Source organism: Vespa mandarinia, chromosome 3, assembly GCF_050613455.1.
Source record: "Vespa mandarinia isolate Hongniang chromosome 3, ASM5061345v1, whole genome shotgun sequence".
Lineage (NCBI taxonomy): Eukaryota > Metazoa > Arthropoda > Insecta > Hymenoptera > Vespidae > Vespa > Vespa mandarinia.
Window position 1 is genome coordinate 12,648,447 of NC_140812.1, and position 16,890 is coordinate 12,665,336.

Sequence of the window (16,890 nt, forward strand, 5' to 3'; positions counted from 1 at the left end):
TTTTCTCAGGCGAGAGGAACCAATACCTTCTTCCTCCTTCTTCGCCTTGTCAAAGGCTAGAGAGAGAGAGAGAGAGAGAGAGAGAGAGAGAGAGAGAGAGAGAGAGAGAGAGAGAGAGAGAGAGAGAGAGAGAGAGAGAGAGTCGAATATAAGGCATTTAGGCAGCCAAGTAGACGGACCCCCAGCTACTTCAAGGTCCTTCGTTATTGCGGACATTTTGCCATTCCTACTTTTTCTACGCAATTTTCCACGCTATGTCTATAACGAGACAGACCTTTCCGCGTTACTTTTCGACCGTGCAGAGAGAATATTTCCCCTTGATGAAACTTTTTATTCGAGCATATTTGCGTGCTAAAGTTTCGCAAATTTGTTCCCAATCGCGTAGCCAAATTGTCGCAAAAAGATGGTCTATTCGCGCAAATGGAATTTTTCTATCCGCGCGTCAGTCGCACTCGAGCCGCTATTTATTTAATCCACGATATATATATATATATATATATATATATATATATATATATAGACGCACGCACACAATACGTTTGCGAATGTTTTTTAAAGCTAAATGCGAAAGAAATTTCATGATTTTATTTGCGATGCGTCCGATCGTTCGATCGATCGCCACTGGCTCGTCCACGGAGATAAAAGAGAATAAAGCATTTTTTTGTTATAACAGAACATAAAAATACATCAATAACGTACAGAACGAACGTGCACTTGATATAATGTCACGCGATAGAACTAAATGAAAAAGGAGAGAAAGAAAGGAAAACAATAGGTCCATCCATCTCGCGAACGAGCTTGGAAAGTTGGAAAGGTATTTGCGCGAGAGATTATTTGCTCCAGTGCTTTCGTATTTTTCGTAAAGCAAATATAGAGCAGGCGACTCACTTTCTCTCGATGCATCCCAAATGCATTTTTACCCTCGCCCATATCCGAGTCGGTGGGTTTTGTCGGACGATTTTCGTTGATTCTAGGTATAACGAAGCGCGTTAAAATTTTCAGCACGACTTGCCGTACTCTCGGCGTATGACGGGCGTGCTCGACAAAGCGCGCTTTATTGAATTTCGCGCTAGAACGCTGTGCGTGTGTGTGAGTAAAAAAATCATAAACGAAGCATAATTCTATGGCGCTCTTACTGCGCGCGATTTATTCCTCTGCGATCGAGTTTTCAAGGATTTTCAATACAATTTTTTTCGTCCATCGCTTTTCCTCTTTTATTTTGTTTCATTCATTTTCTTTGGCAAAAATGGTACGTGATCGAACGAATACCAGGATATCGTTTGTCACGATAATATTTCGAAAGGATCGTCTTCGACGGACACGAAGTACGATCAAGGATGGTTGTTGTAGTCGAAATTACTAGCTCGTCGGACGATTTATGATGCCGCTCGGATATATAATACCAGGCGCTCTTTTTCTCCATTGCTTTTCCGATATTCCCCCAACGTTCTCGGGAGTTACTGCTTAGTTAGCGTTTATCGATGCAACGTTACTCTATTAACCCAAATACTTTGACGAAGGCTATACTACGCAGTGGTACGTGCCAATGCAGGAAGCATAAATGAAATAACGTCGGTAGAGATTAAAAAGATAAAAGAGGAAGAAAAAAAAAGAAAAAAAAAAGAAAAAAAAAAAGGAAACCCAAGACCGTTCGGATCGGTCCGTGCTAGCGTATATGCTAGAGACTATAAGTGAGGAGACAAATTCTAGTCGATTCGCGAACGATAGAGTTAGCAGAGGAGCCCAGGTTATTGACATTGAAGGAAGCGGATCGATACTCAGCGTCTCAATGTCTGCTCACGGAAGTAGAATACTGATTGCTAGCATAAAGCCCATTGTGTCGGGCGCGCCTCGTTAAATATGGAGTATGGAGGCTCGAACCGAAGGAGAGAAGAGGAAGAAGGGCGTAGAAGGGTGTGGTGGGTGTCCGTCGTTTCGCCTTGGAAACACGTAATGCAGCCCGAGGAGAAGGCAGAGCCAAAGCGTCCACCAAAGCTTTGAACGAGCAAAGCGAGAGCGTGCTTACGTCTCTCTCTCTCTCTCTCTCTCTCTCTCTCTCTCTCTCTCGCTCGCTCGCTCGCTCTCCCTGCGTCTGGTGTGCGCGTACTCGAGAGGGTTCCCTCTCGTTATCGACTCGCAAGTTCTCCTTTCTCTCGCGTCCTAGGAAAGCATGACGCGACTACTCGGTCTGTCACCTTAGAGTCCTACTACATCTACGGTCTCCCTCGCGAAAACCAAATTCCCTTAGACTTTTCGCGACGAAAAAGTTGTTCGACGACGGCGAGCTTAAGCTTATCTTGTGTCCCGAGACACGTTCGGTAGTTGCACGTTCGCGTAATCGTTTTATCTTCCGACGACGAGCTGCAATAACAAAGCTGCGAAACGTCTTCGGATTGACGCTCCCCCCGATAGTAACGGACTGCTACTTGATAACGGATAGCGAAAGTAAACCTCCCACTTGTTTTCACATTGAGCTTGTAAAAACGAGATATCGCGATTCTTTTCTTCACTTTTATATATTCCATCGATAAATACGATCGTAAAGATGGAGAGAGAACGAACGTAAGATAGGATTATCTCGTACTATCGTCGATTACATCATCATCCAGTTTCTATCCTATAAATATAGTTTCGCGTGTACGATTCTATTCCGATCGATGCGAGATATCGATATATCTACGGCGAAAAGGCAGAACCCTCGCGAAATCTGTTGCTCGGAGTTTCGTCGTCCTATTCGTGTATTCTGGAATCAAGTGAACGTCGTGGAGTAAACTCAACGGTCAGCGTTCGATGACTCCTGGTACGACCGAGAGACAGGGAGAAGGGATAGAGCGGGGATTTAATTTCGCAGCAATCGCGAACGTAAACGCGCTGCGCCGATTCCGCGAAATCGAATGATTATCTGTACTACTCGACAGTGCGCTCACCAGAAACTCCGAGCGAGAATATATCGAGAGAAAATGTTTCCACGTGATAAACGACGCGAGCCTCTATATCTTCTTTCTTTGTCTTTCCCGATTCGCGCAGAGAACAATGAGCGCGAAAGGGGCGAGCTAAGAGAGAAAGATCTTACTCGGGAAATTGAGACTAGTCGAGGAGCCAGCGATGCCTTTTATACGGATCGAAAATCCATATTTTGAAAACTCGAAACGTAAACTCGTACGTATCCACGACGGTGACCACCAAGACGTTGTACTTGATCAAAAATCTTTCGACCGAAAATACTATCTGCTCTCGCGTCCAGAAATATCGGTGGTCCAAGGTGTCGAAAAATTCAAACTATTGGAGTGCCTCCAAATAAAACTACTTGGCGTAGCTTACTTTATTCCTTTCATAACAAAGTCGAGATAATTACGATTCGGTCGATAATTGGAATGGAGGCGGCATAATCGAGGGTCACGCGCTAAATAACATAGGTAAAACTATATATCGAGTGGGAGGAGGGGGGCACGTCCTCGTTACGGAAGCCGTCGTCGCCGAGTGTATTTACTCGGCTGAATGGTACGGAGGACGGTGTGAACGCGCGCTACTCTTTTGTCCGCAGTCTGTGCTCGCAATTGCAGCTGCAACGCTCGAGACTGCGCTCTCGAGCTGTTCCTACGACAAGATGAGAGATTGAGGAGGCAGAGAGAGAAAGAGAGCGCTTACGCACTCTCACCGCGCGTGCCAATATTAAATTCGACCGAATCCCAGCCTCCGCGCGTCTCTCCTCCCCCTTCACTGGTCTAGCGACGAAAACGAAACGTTTCCCTAAGCGTTTCAGGGTCGTGCGTCTATGGGGAATAGCCGCTTTTAAAGTAGGATCCCGTTCGAGAATGAAATTTTTTTCGAAAATGAGCGACCCTCGAGGGAACGTATATATCGAACGTAGATAGTATCGAACATAGGTGAAATATTAAATCGTTATCGACGAGAGTTCGCGCAAACTAATTTCCGAGTTCGTCCAACGCTGCTCCTATTATATCGACGACGATACGTCCTATCGCGAGTACTCGCTTTAAATTGAGCGGCAGCGACAAGTAGCATATATATATATATATATATCCCTTCCTAGCAGAAACTCGCTTTTCCCGCCGATGGAAAGACGAATGCGAAAGAGCGGCAGCTGGGTCAGTGACGTCACTACCTGTCTTGCAGCTCGGCTCAGCTCGGCTCGGCTCAGCTCGGTCTCAGCCGTGGGGTATGGGTCAGCTTTGCCGAGCGGGCTTCCTTCTCTTTCTCTCTCGCACACATGTACAACCTCCTACTTCGCCACTCGACTCTGTACCTGCATCTCCGTCTATTCGAAGTTTATGGATCGTTGGTGCACGCGGTGCATTCTCACGAACCTGTTTCGTAACAAAACACCGACGGTCCGATATCTCGGTCGCGCGAGCTCCAAGATTCCACGAGCTTATCGAAGTACTCTTTCTCGTCCGTAAGTTCTACGGAATACGCGATCGATACTCTCTCTCTCTCTCTCTCTCTCTCTCTCTCTTTCCTTTTTCTCTTCGTCAAGATCAGCGCGCACGCACATTCGCGCGAAAAAAAGGAACGTCGTCGCTCGGTGTGCGCGACCGAGAGACAAGCTTCTTCTTGCCCTCGAATTACGTGATCCGTTTTCGCTAATACGGGTATATACTCGCGAGTACATACGATGCTAAAGGATCGAGTATAGCGAAACAAAAGCATTCACCAACGTCGATCCTAGCGGATGGTAGAAGTGGAGGAGGAGGAGGAGGAAGAAGAAACAGCTAATTAGCCGACGATAAATTCTCGTTATGCTCGGCGACTTTACGTCACACGCGAGATTAATTACCGCGATGATAAGACGGATCGAAATCGAACGAGTAACGTTCTGTACCTACGTCTTCGCGAATATATTATAAAGAAATTTCAATCGATTACAAAACTTATTTTTTCTTTCAAAATTATGATGACATCAAAATCGTCGATTCTGAAGAAAAACGAACATTTAATTCGATACGTTTATTAGCCGATTCATAGGAACGAAACGAATATGTCAAACGTTTCGAAAACGATATCGAAAAATGAAAAACGCTCTTATTTCCGGGAATGTTTCATTACACACATTACGCCATAAAAATTCTTCAATCGTGCAAACTTTCCGCCATATTTAAAAGTCAACGATCAACGACGAAATATCTCGATGAAAACGTTTACATCAACGAATACGTAATTGAATCGATCGCTGTTCACTTTCGAAAATGAACGGGAACGCGTTGGTCGTAAGAAGCAGCACATGTAACAGCGGAAAATATAATCGTAACGTACTTATACTATTCGTAATTTTCGATGTACCGTATAATTTCAAGTTGCTCGGAGACGTCTAATAACGATGATTACTTGGGGGATGGAGAACTATTCGCGAGTTTTATTCGACGATACGCAGACGGCAGGAAGCGTATCGTTCAAACGCACTCGCGATCGTTAACGACAAACGTTCTTCTTCCAAACGCATTCATAACCTATAATATTGTCGAATTTGTTCGTTCTAGTGCTTATTCTTTATACTCGAGATGCATTATGCACAGGACGTCGTGTGGCTTTCGTTCCTAACCTAAAAAGAAGAAAGAAAGAAAGAAATTTTGATCCCGTAGCATTATTATTTGTCCGAAAAATTATTTGTCGAAGGACGAGGATAAAGGCGAATATGAAATTCGATCGAACGAGCTCGACTCGATGGATAGCACTTGGATCGATTGATTGACTGATTGACAAGAAAGAGAGAAAGGAAAGCGAACTTGCCCGTTCTCTCTCATCAGAGTTATTTCGATAATCGAAGCTCGAGAAGTACGTTTAAGCGAGAAAAAGAGATGAGAGGATAGCATATGCGTGCGTGCGCGCGCGCTCTCGTATGTGAGAAAGAAAGAACCGGTAAAGAGAACCAGTTTTCCGTTTCTTGCTTACGGAAATACGCTTCGATGTATCTGCCATCGTTACGAACAAACGCTTCGATCATTACTAGCAATAATACGATAGAAGGATTTCATCGACTTACGCTAAACAGGCTGTGCTCTCGATCGATACGACTCGTATCACTCTCTCTCTCTCTTTCCCCCTCTTATTCCCTTCTAACCACTGTTCTTTTTTCCGTCTCTTCTTCGTTCCCTAACCACGCACTGTCCCTTTGTTCCGTCGCGCTGGGCTACTAGAGAGAAGAGATAAAATGACGTGTATGTAGAGAGAGAGAGAGAGAGAGAGAGAGAGAGAGAGAAAAAGAGTACTAACGGAAATTCGAGTCAACGTTTAGAAAAAGAAAGATAAAAAAAAGACATTTGTGAGTAAAGCAATCTTTCTTTTCTTTGGGCAGAGAGCAGAACCGCCACGTATTCCGCGAAACGAGGGAAGGAAGGTCGGGCACAAAAGCGAGAAAAAGGAAAAAAGGGAACGAACGGAACACAAGACGCGCGCGCGTTCTGTGACGCTCTCTCTCTTTCTCTCTCTCTCTCTCTCTCTCTCTACGTGCGTGTGTGTATAATACGTATATAGACGTTTCTCTGGCGTCGGTGGCAAAGCATATATTTTTGTCCGGATTCTTTTACCTTACCAAGGAAGAAGAAGATAAAAATCGTCGCTCGATTTATAACTGGTCCTTGTCGGAAGAGCAATGGTCCATCCTCCAATGGTCCGATCGATTCGCACAGACTTTATGATAAGATACGCGTAATGGCGCCGTAAACAAAGAGAATGGACACTCCTCTTTGGGGAAACGTAAGCACGACGGCGACAATGACGACGAAGCCCGTCGACGTGATGGTAAAACGCTCGAGGATACGAGAGACTCAAAAGGAAATCCAACGCAGTCCACGGACGTCGCTCGACTGAGGCGCCGGCGTGTTTACTCCCCTCTCCGCGACACCGCTTGCCCCCTCTACCTTCACCAGAGGCGCGCGCGCCGACTCCCCTCCTCGTTGCCCCTTCGATCGTGCCTATCTCCATCCCTCCTCCTTTTCGAGCCGCCGCCGCCGCCGCCGCCGCCGCCGCCGCCGCCGCCGCCGCCGCCGCTGTGTCGCTCCCCACTCCATTTCACTCGGACCGCTCCTGCCGCTCCTAGCAGCTTCTACGGCAGGGTCCTCAGCTGGTGTCTCTACCTACTTTCCCGTCTTTTCCTACTTTTTTTTCTTCCTTCCAGTTCTTTTTTTTCGGACCGAGAGTAGAGCAAAGAATACATTTTCCCTACTACCTTAGACGCACCTCGGACTAGACGATCGGCTTTCGATAATACTCTTTATCGGTTTACGAGAATTATACGCTCTCGGTCTAACGGTCTCGAGCGTCAATCCTATCCGGTCTATAGATAGGTATATTTTTCTCCTTATTCATCGATTAAATCATCTTCTTCCAGTTTCCGATAAATCACGCTTAAATTCGAGGGCCGCAATGCGATAATATTTCACGAGGGAGAGTAAAGCGCACGTACCGTTACCTTTGTGCACGCGTCTATTCCGCGTCCCACAACTTGCGATCCCATAACTCTTCGACGGTAAAGAAACTTTTTTCCTCTTTCGTCGATGTAACCGCTAACGTTCCTAGCGGTAAGCACGACTCCGAATCTTTTAAAATGGGAAATGTTCGAAAAATCCGAGAGAAGTATACTCGGAGTATTTTCGCGGGCGACCTTTTCTGTCTCGCTCGACCGAAAGTGGCCATTAATGGTCGCCCAGAGAGAAGAAACCAAAGACGTCGTAAACTCCCTTTCTTTTTACCTCGGTCTTTTCTCCCAACAAATTTCGACTAGTCGATTCTCCAACGAGCCAATTAATCGCTAATAAAGTGTATGTACTTTGTTCCCAAACACACCCCATTTACCTCCATCCATAGTCGCTCCGAAGTTGTCTCTCGCCTCCTCTTGTTATTACGATGAGTCACAAACTGGTTCCGCCACAACGAATTTTAAACCGACGCGATCTGCATAATTTCTCAATTACGACGATATTAGACGAAGAAATCGATGAGTCCTTCTATCGGTGATACGCTAAAAATAGATTTGAACGACGCGCGAACGTTCTATTCTCGTGCATCTTTGTGTAAACTCGAAGCCACGTTTCGCATTCCAGTCGGATTCTCGTCCGCGTTGCACTTTACGCTACCCCACTTTTTATGCGGTGCGTAATGACAGGACGAATTCTTCGTCCGACTACGAGAGAGACCATGGAAAATACTGTAGGTACGTATGACGTTCGTCGCATCCCGTACGACGCCAAGAACCCGTGATTAATGAGGATTAAAGCTCTATACCTCGTTAACGGCGCCACCGAATTGACTCTTTGTCATCGACGCATATACGGACGTTCAATTTTGCCTCTCGAGATATACCCACTAAGGTCTCTTTTTATTTGCCGCGATAAAAGTGCATCGACTACGAGGCGTCAAAGTCCAGAAAAGGAGATGCTAGAATCGGGGATGCTTTACGAATCCTTTAATATGTCCAGTCGTATGTCATAATTAATGAGACAGCTATTCCACGGCGACGTCGTATCTCGCGAACGTTGTTGCGCCTGGAAGATGCTTTAATGCACGATGAAGCATAGTTTTGATGGTAATTTTGGCTTCCAGGAAGGATTCACGGTACACCAGAAGACAGGAGAATCCTTTAGCTTTCGAAACAAAATATTGCAGGATTTTGGTTCGCGCCGGTGGTGAGACGAGCTATCGTTTCTCGCGAAGATGCGAACGTCGCTCGCGAGGAATTCAGAAATTCCTATCGGTCTCGAGAGATCCCTGTTGCTCGCGTATTCGAGTATTCCTACCGAAAAGTTCGAAACGCAAGCGTATTATACGACACTTTTCGTAGTTGGCTACGAAATCGTTGAATCGTCGAACAGAGTTCTCTTCGACGATCTTGCGCTCTTTAAAGGCTATACCCAAGGAAATTGTGTTACTCGATTCAAGTCGGTTCTCTAATAATATTGCTTCACGGAGAGATGGCTCCGATCGATATTTCGACGTCGAAACTAAATTGTGATGGCAAAGCGCCGAGAATATTAGGCACGTCATATCGTCGATTTAATTCGTCGAATTAGCAAAGTTATTATTTCCTGCCTCATCGATGTCCTTCGATGGGCAATAATTCTGATCGAAAAGCTCGACTAACTTGAGGCAACGACGATTCTCGATCGAATGTAAAATTCAGAGTTCGTTTCGTTGAAGAAGAGAGCTTTCCCAATTTTTTCGACCGGTAGGAAAATGGTTGTTAATCGTGCGAACGTGCGAGCGAAATTAAGCGTGGCATCCGCTGGTGGCTAACGTGTTACCGGACAAGCATTCTGTTCTCGAACGAAGGTAAGACATTCAGGAGTTTAGACCATCCCGGAGGTTGCTCTAATATCCACGACGAATAAATTAGCAATATTTCGTTGGAGGACTCTCTCGTAGAACGTTTTACATTTCGCATTCCAGCCCCTGGCGGAAAGTTAGGAGCTTATCGCAAGATATACCGCAACGACGGCTTTCACAGGTTGCACCTCGAACATTGCCATCTTTCTCTTCTCGTTTCGTCTCTAAAACGCGATTAAACGGATTAAAAGTCGACCCCGACAAATTCGTCGATTCTAAATAAATCGTAATAGATGGAAACTTTTTTGCGTCCCTCTGCTCGCGATCGCGTTTTTGCGTTTGTAAAGAAAAATTGGAAGAAAGTTTTCCGTTTTACGTAATCGTCGAGTAAAACGAAAAGGTACGATCCTATGTAGGATTGTTGAAGTTATGTAACTGTGGCAGATCGAAATCGTACAATTGCAATTGCATAACGGTCAACCGATTAAAGGTAGGAACATATTATCGATTATTATTGCGGCTCGAACCTAAACGAACTTATATTAGATATTAGAGCAAATGATATTTCGATCGGTAGTTTTATCGTCGCGCGAATTATACGAGAAAGTCGTCGAGTATTTCGAGAACGTCGGATTAGTCAGCCAGATCGATGACGTAACCCCAACGCACCTGCCTTCACCTCTACGCTCCATGACGTATACGTTCAACCGTGTATCGTCAAAATAAAGGAGGAATAAAGGAACGAGCGCATATAATCCCTCTCCTCTTCTTCCGTCCCGAATATTAAAAAACATGCGAGGGCTAAAATCACCGACGCGTACGATGCTCAATCTTCCACGAGAGCTTCAGTTTCGAGTCGGAGAAGCGGCGCTCGTTAACGAAAAGAACCATCGGAGTAATAAAATATGTACGCCGCTCGAAACTCGAGATACTTGGCCAATCTCGTTCGCGTTATTCTATCGCAAAGGCTTAATTACTACGAAATACATAATTAGTGTGGAAAGCGTAAGGCGAGCCAATTATCCGTTTTCGTTCTCGCTTGTGAATCTCCCTTCCTGTGGGACTTCTTATCAAGGATTTTTCAGGTACGAACGTCCTCGAAGTATGATTCGACGGCTAGTGGAATGTATTTCTTTTTCATCTTTATTTTCAAAAGTCACTAGATATTCGATCTAACGCATCGGAAGACAGGATAGACGATCGTTATCGTTACTCACAGCACGTATCCTCGATCAAGCTCGTATTCGTTCGGCCCGTTCAAAGGATTCCTCGACTCTTCTATTTGAAATTGCGACGGATTTAGGAGGAAGAGAGTTTGTCCTAGCGAAATTGGTATCCGGCACGGTATCGCTTACGGGTGCGATATCATAAGCGAGTGAGACACCTTCCAAGTTTCTCTGTGGCTTTGTCCGTTCTTTCGTCGTCTCGACAACTTTCATTCTCGAATCTCTTTCGCGTTATGGCGAAAGGCGATATTCCAGAAATACTGCTTTCGTTACGGTGTAAAGTATACGCTTTACGGTACGAGGGGAGAAATACGAATAGCCATAATGTACTTTAAGCGACATCAAGACCGCGCGACGTCTACTTAGGTAATGCTAGTAGAACCGCTAGTTGCAAATAATTCCTCTTCCCTTCGCACGCGGTAGCTCAGATGCGCTTAATTAAATGCATTTAATTGATGATAATTATTTCACTCGATTCGAACGGCGACGCTTGTACGTGCAAATGATATGATATTGATACGCAAGTGGTAACACGAATTCGTACGTTGAACAAGAAACGAACCTTGGAGGCTCTATCTTATAAATAAGTATTCGAAATTTTCTCTCGGAAGTGCTCGCTGCGACATTTCGTTCTTTCCCGTTGATTTACAGCTCCTCTACCGTAACCATCTCCCTTCGTATAACCGTATTCCTCGACGTATAACCATCCTTAGATCATCCCTTCCTTCGAGGATCCGAGTCGTCGTTGGCATGGCAAACTGTACATTTCCGATTATCCGATCTTATCTTTTCATCGTGACCCCCATTTCCACGTGAAGAAATATTCACAACGGTAAATGCGAATAGCGTTGAACGTTACGATATGCTGTTGCTACGATAAGAAGGACTCGAGAAGAGAGAGAATAATTTCAACGAAGCTCGGCGTTACGGCTCCTCGCGAGCGTTTCGTATTCACGCAACCCAGACGCAGACATACGTAGTCGCCCGTACGAGATTTTCCTTCCTACGAAGATTTCCGTCGGGCACCTCATTAACTTTAACGATCCTCGAAAGTAATCAACAAACTTTGGATACCACGTGCCGAGGAAAAAGGAGAAGGAAAGGAAAGAAGAAGGGAGAGGGATGGTTTTAATCCCTCCACTTATACGCACGCTCGATGTAACATTTTACCTTTACGAATATCCATTTTTACATTCGCGCGAACCACGCTTTCTGATAAATATGTTTCGAGCCTCGCTGAAAATATGAGAAAAGAAGCGAACAAATGAAACGATGCTTTACGATGGTTTGTGAACTCGGGTTCAATTATTTCGCGTTTCCATTCAAAATGGATTTGCGAAACGGATGCGACTACGACCGTGACGGCGGGCCTGCGAGTCTCCATTGACGAACGAATATTCTACGTTTCGTGTTATCACGGAATAGCGTGCAAGCGTGAAAAAATTTTGCAAAAAACACGAACGAGTGTAACGAGTAACGCGTAAGGAGAAACAAAAAAAGGTGACCCGAAATGAATAACCTGAGACGGGACGTTTCGTTTTTTCGACAAAGACTTTTTCAATTTAAACTTTTTACCAAACAATAATGAAATTTCGAAGCACGCAATTCCGGCAAACATTGGCATATCTTCACAATACAATATCAAGAAGGAATGTCGTGAGCGCATACGTCGTAAGAGGAATTTAAAAAGGGATATGCAAATTGACGAATGTATAAAATGTCCGAGACTACAAGATCGAGTGGCGAATCGTCGTTCTCTATGTAGCTTACCTTTCTGATTTAAATTTTTGCGAAAATTTTTGTAAAGCTATGTAATCCATCCGAGGAAGATTCAGCGATAATAATTTCCAATCTTTTCGGAAAGTTTTCAAATCGAGATCTCTCTCTCTCTCTCGTTTATTCTTCCTAACGAAGACGATCGTATGAAAAATTCGCTATACGGAAACGTTATGCTAAACTCACGAGGTGAAAATATTTATTATATTTCGGAAGATATGAGCGGAATAGGTTGTAAGGCCAACGTTACAAGCAAAACGAAATCTTTTCGTCGGATTTTTTGATATGAAAGAGACAGATTAGAAAGAGGCAACTTCAGGAACAGCATCACATGGAAAGAGATAAGGAACGATCTTGATCTCTTTTTATCCAGATTTGCCGACATCGTTCTTTCTATCGTGTACGGTAGCTGGCACGACGATGAACTGGCACGACATGGATAAGGACGGAAAAGTTAGAGCCTAGGCGATTGTTCTTCGTGACGGTATTGGGAGGTACTCCGAGGTTAGGGACGATGGCACTCTGGAGAGTCACGACCGCAAAGGACCGAACAACTGCTCGTGTGGCTTTAGAAATGATCGCCGCCTGCAAAGTCGTGCGTCAGCTCACGAACCGATTCTACCTAGCAAGACCGTAGTAGCAGGTGTTGCTCGCCTGGGATACGACGTGACCTCGCGTACTTTGTCAGAAAGGCTAAAGTTACTATCGCGCTACTACCGACAAAAGCTGATTAATCGATCTGCCTTCGAGTATGACAAACGAATCCTAGGATCAAAAAGAAGAAGAGAAAGACGAGTTTCCTCGCGATTTTCCGCCTTTTTTCCCCGTCTTATCGGGCGAATAAAATGGAAAAAGTAAGGGGCATTACGGGCTCTTGGCCCCGTATAGCTCTCCCAGAGGACACCTTAGTTTCGCACGTGATATTCCAAAGCTAGGAGAGTGTCTTAACGAGGAGAGCTCTCAGGTCCGGCAGGACAATCCTTTCGAGTCTTCGCACAAATCAACGAGGAGAAGCACGCGTGTCTGTTCTCGACCCCACTACCTTCTACTATCCGTTACGTATTCTCTTACATTCACGAGAACGAGAAACGTTCGAGTCGCGAAACCTCGGAATTCCAACTCGTATCCCGCACCTCTCGCTAACAAAACTACTCTCCTACGGTTTCCCTTACGGCTGGCTATCCAACTAATCTCCTCTTTATTCAGACGCGATAGTCTCTTTCGTCGATCGCAATCGACGACGAAAATCGAGGATGGGTGGTAGCCGCGATTAAATCTCATTGGAAGATTTTCATCCTACACACTTTGAGAGCTTCCAACCAGCAGAAGGTTGGATGGCTTTACATGGACAAAATTCGTATAATTTAACGCGACGATGGTTCGAACGTAATGTAACGAGCGTTTTTAAGCGATTGCGAGAGTAAAATGAAGCGTTGCTTCTTACCTTGCCGGGCCATTAAAAGGGCTCGAAGCATTCGCTTCCTTCGACTCTCCGTCGGGAGTAACGAGATAGGAAGAGATTAACGAGCTTACGAGAGTTTAATCGAGCGACAGTCTGTCGGAAATAAAACGTAGCCATCGCTCTTGCGTTAGGTTACATTCTAGGGGGTACGTCACAGTATACATTAACGAGCTTCTGCCAGAGAACCGTATCCTTCCTACGGGAGGGATCAAAATCCGGGACGAAAATATTAGGCAGGAAACGAAAAAAAGTGAAATTTTACTCCAAGTTAAGGATTCAAAGGCAATAACGAAACGCGACAAAAGTTTGCGAGTTATGCGAAAAATAAATGCCATTCTACGGTTAGCTACTGTAATACGATTTGCGCTAGCTTCGTAATAACTTTGCGAGTCGCGTAGGCGAGCCAACCTAAACTGTCGGTGGACGTTAAGGTCGAAAGTCTACCTCCTACGTGTACGAAACGTGCCTACGTAACATTTCAAGTGCTCTATAGCCGAGCTATGTGCATATATTACTATGCGCGCGCCCCAAGACCGACCGACCGACCGACCGACCGACCGACCGACCGACCGACCGACCGACCGACCGACCGACCGACCGACCGACCGATCGACCGCCCGTCCGTCCGTCCGTCTATCTGCGTGCATCGATTGCCCTCCTATCGCGGAATCGTCTTACACCTCGCCTTTCATCGCTTTAATTTCGCTTAAATGCGAAACGTAGGAAACGTCCTTGTTCTTCGAATCTTATACACGGACAATTTGGAAGGGATCGCTCGGAAAAAAATATCGAGAGTTTTGTTCGCGCACGTTCACCGGCACTAGGTCGGTGATTAATACGATCGTAAAACTTTTCGCGGTTGGCTCTGCTCCACTAATCGACGATATTCGGCGCAAAGGGAAATAAAATAAATCTATTTGTTTGTTTGTTTGTTTGTTTGTTTGTTTGTTTTCTGCCGCGAGAAAGAAGAGAAAAAAGCTATGTACCTTTAGAGAAATGATCGTCCATCGGAAAAGCTCACCCCCCCCTCACCCTGTTGACGAGCAACAAGCAACATTATCGTAGCCGTCAGCGAGCATCGTCTCCTTCTTGCGATGGTTTAACGCTTGCGACGCGGTCTGAGCGCCCTTCCCTTGGAGTCATTTGCCAAGATTAAAAATCGATCCGAGCAGCACCCTTAACGTATCCCAATGCATGGAAGACATTCGCTGATTAAAAAGTTCGATATCGTTCGTAAAAGGGAAATCATCGAATATGATTCTTCTCATGCGCATATCTATTTCTTTATTCCTCCTCCTTTTTCCCATTGGAGTGAAAAATTTCGTTAATTCGCGTCAATGTCGCGGATCGATAAGGAACGTAGTCGAGAGTGTAAGCATCGAGCGTAGTTCCGTAAAACGGCTGATGCCTGAAAACGGGCGCCGCGACGTCTAGACGCCAGGGGAAAAAGCACTAACGCGCGGGATCGGGCAGCATCGTCAACGGAGCACCCCCTGCCCTGTTCCGCTCGCTCTATATACCGGCCCCATAGTCCTATAATCCTAACAGGTACCACGAGGGAAAATAAACATCGTGTCGATTCCAGAGATATTTTCTCAACAGGACGGATAGAAAATAACAAGCCATTGTTTTTACTTGGCAAATATAAATTTTCAGACTTTCGACAAATATAATAATTGCCGGCGGACGGTTTTACGAAACGCCGAGCGATTGTTCTAAAGATCAGCGAGCGCCATTCATCGTCCATGAAAGAGACCGCACTATGACTCCTTTTATTTTCTCTCGCAATCTGTCGAGTTCGTTCAATTTCTTTTCTATTTCTCTCTTTTCCATAGTTTTACAAATCCGAGGATCGTCGCGAACCTCGTATAAAATGTTTTCGTCCGGAAGGAGAAAACCTGTTTCGTCGGCAATTATTATATCCCGACTCGTGTCGCAGTAGCAAAGGATAAAACGGCTTTGTTCTGTTTCACGGTTCTCACCTTCTTTTCCCTAATCAATTTGAAAATTATTTTGCACGCATTAGTTCGATTAATCGACGCGTATGTAATCACTTTTTAACGTCAGCGTCAGCCCAAATCCATATTAGAAATTTAATTAAAACTTATCGGCTATCGTTTGTGAAATAAATCTCGTACTCTCGTTAACTCGTGCGAGAGACGCTTTTATCTAGGTCACTCATTTTCATCGAATAATCAAAATCCTCGAGTAATATCGTTTTATCGTTAAAATAAATAAAAAGCTCGCTCGAGTAGTAGCTCCGTTATACTTTACTTTTACCTGCGCTTGAAGAAATTCTTAAGTACGTGATTCGCGAAGAAAATGAGGCAATTTTTAAAGCTCCCTGACCGACTGTCCTGAATAAGCATATACACCCGCGTAACAATGCGAAAGGACACGGATGCTAACTAAAAAAAAATAACGTGATATTTATTACTGTTACGATCTAAAAGGGAATTCTGAACGACGATACGAGATGATCGATTATTATGCTTTTCCAATAAATCGATTAGATTAGTAAGAAATATGCTTTCTCGTGTACCACGGACGTCTACCTTATCGACAAAGATAAACCAAGTTAAAGCGATTACAGGGGGCACTCTTGATTCGCGTCGAAATTTTATTTCGTTCTTTTTGTAGAAACAAAAGAAAAAAAAAAATAAATAAATAATTTCATCAATTATTTTCGCAATCGAGCGGTTTTACGTACACCTAGGCTGAAGTAAAACGCATTGCAAATGGCATATCGTGCCTTTTAATACCCCCACATCTTACTTCTCCTTTCTCTATCGCGATATATAATTTTCTTGAATACCCTCTCGTACAGGTATTAAACTATTTATGAACTCAATCCTACAATCATTTTTCCATTGTCGAAGTTGCCAGAATAAAAAATTAATTAAAAGAAATCGAGAGAATAAATGAAAGGAAAGAAAAAAGTAGCTTCTTACTGCTACGCCGTTGACTACGGCGTATATTGATCGGCACAAACGCAAGAAAGACTTTTTCGAGCATAGTCAACCCTTTCGTTCGGGCACACACATAATAAATCCATCGAGTCCCCTTAATAAAAGGTTTGTTCCAAATCAAATGTTCTTTTTTCTGTTTTTTTTTTTTCCAAATCAAACTTTTCTCCATTTTTCTTAC

General features: G+C 44.5%; 2 protein-coding genes across 13 annotated transcripts in view; one reads left to right on the plus strand and one right to left on the minus strand.

Moving 5' to 3' along the window:
• Positions 1–6,824, minus strand: part of LOC118450173 (uncharacterized) — a 45,327-nt gene extending 38,503 nt beyond the window's left edge. For 8 of the 12 annotated variants that reach the window (XM_035885684.2, XM_035885674.2, XM_035885679.2 and 5 more), the window contains exon 1: positions 6,551–6,824. The gene's annotated coding sequence lies outside the window, so the exon portion shown is untranslated. Of the gene's footprint in view, positions 1–6,001; positions 6,152–6,545 lie in introns of all 12 variants that reach the window. The other 4 variants (XM_035885675.2, XM_085655869.1, XM_035885676.2 and 1 more) reach the window with 3 other exon arrangements.
• Positions 1–16,890, plus strand: part of LOC118450196 (uncharacterized) — a 39,054-nt gene that overhangs the window by 4,888 nt on the left and 17,276 nt on the right. The gene's annotated exons all lie outside the window — the stretch shown is intronic.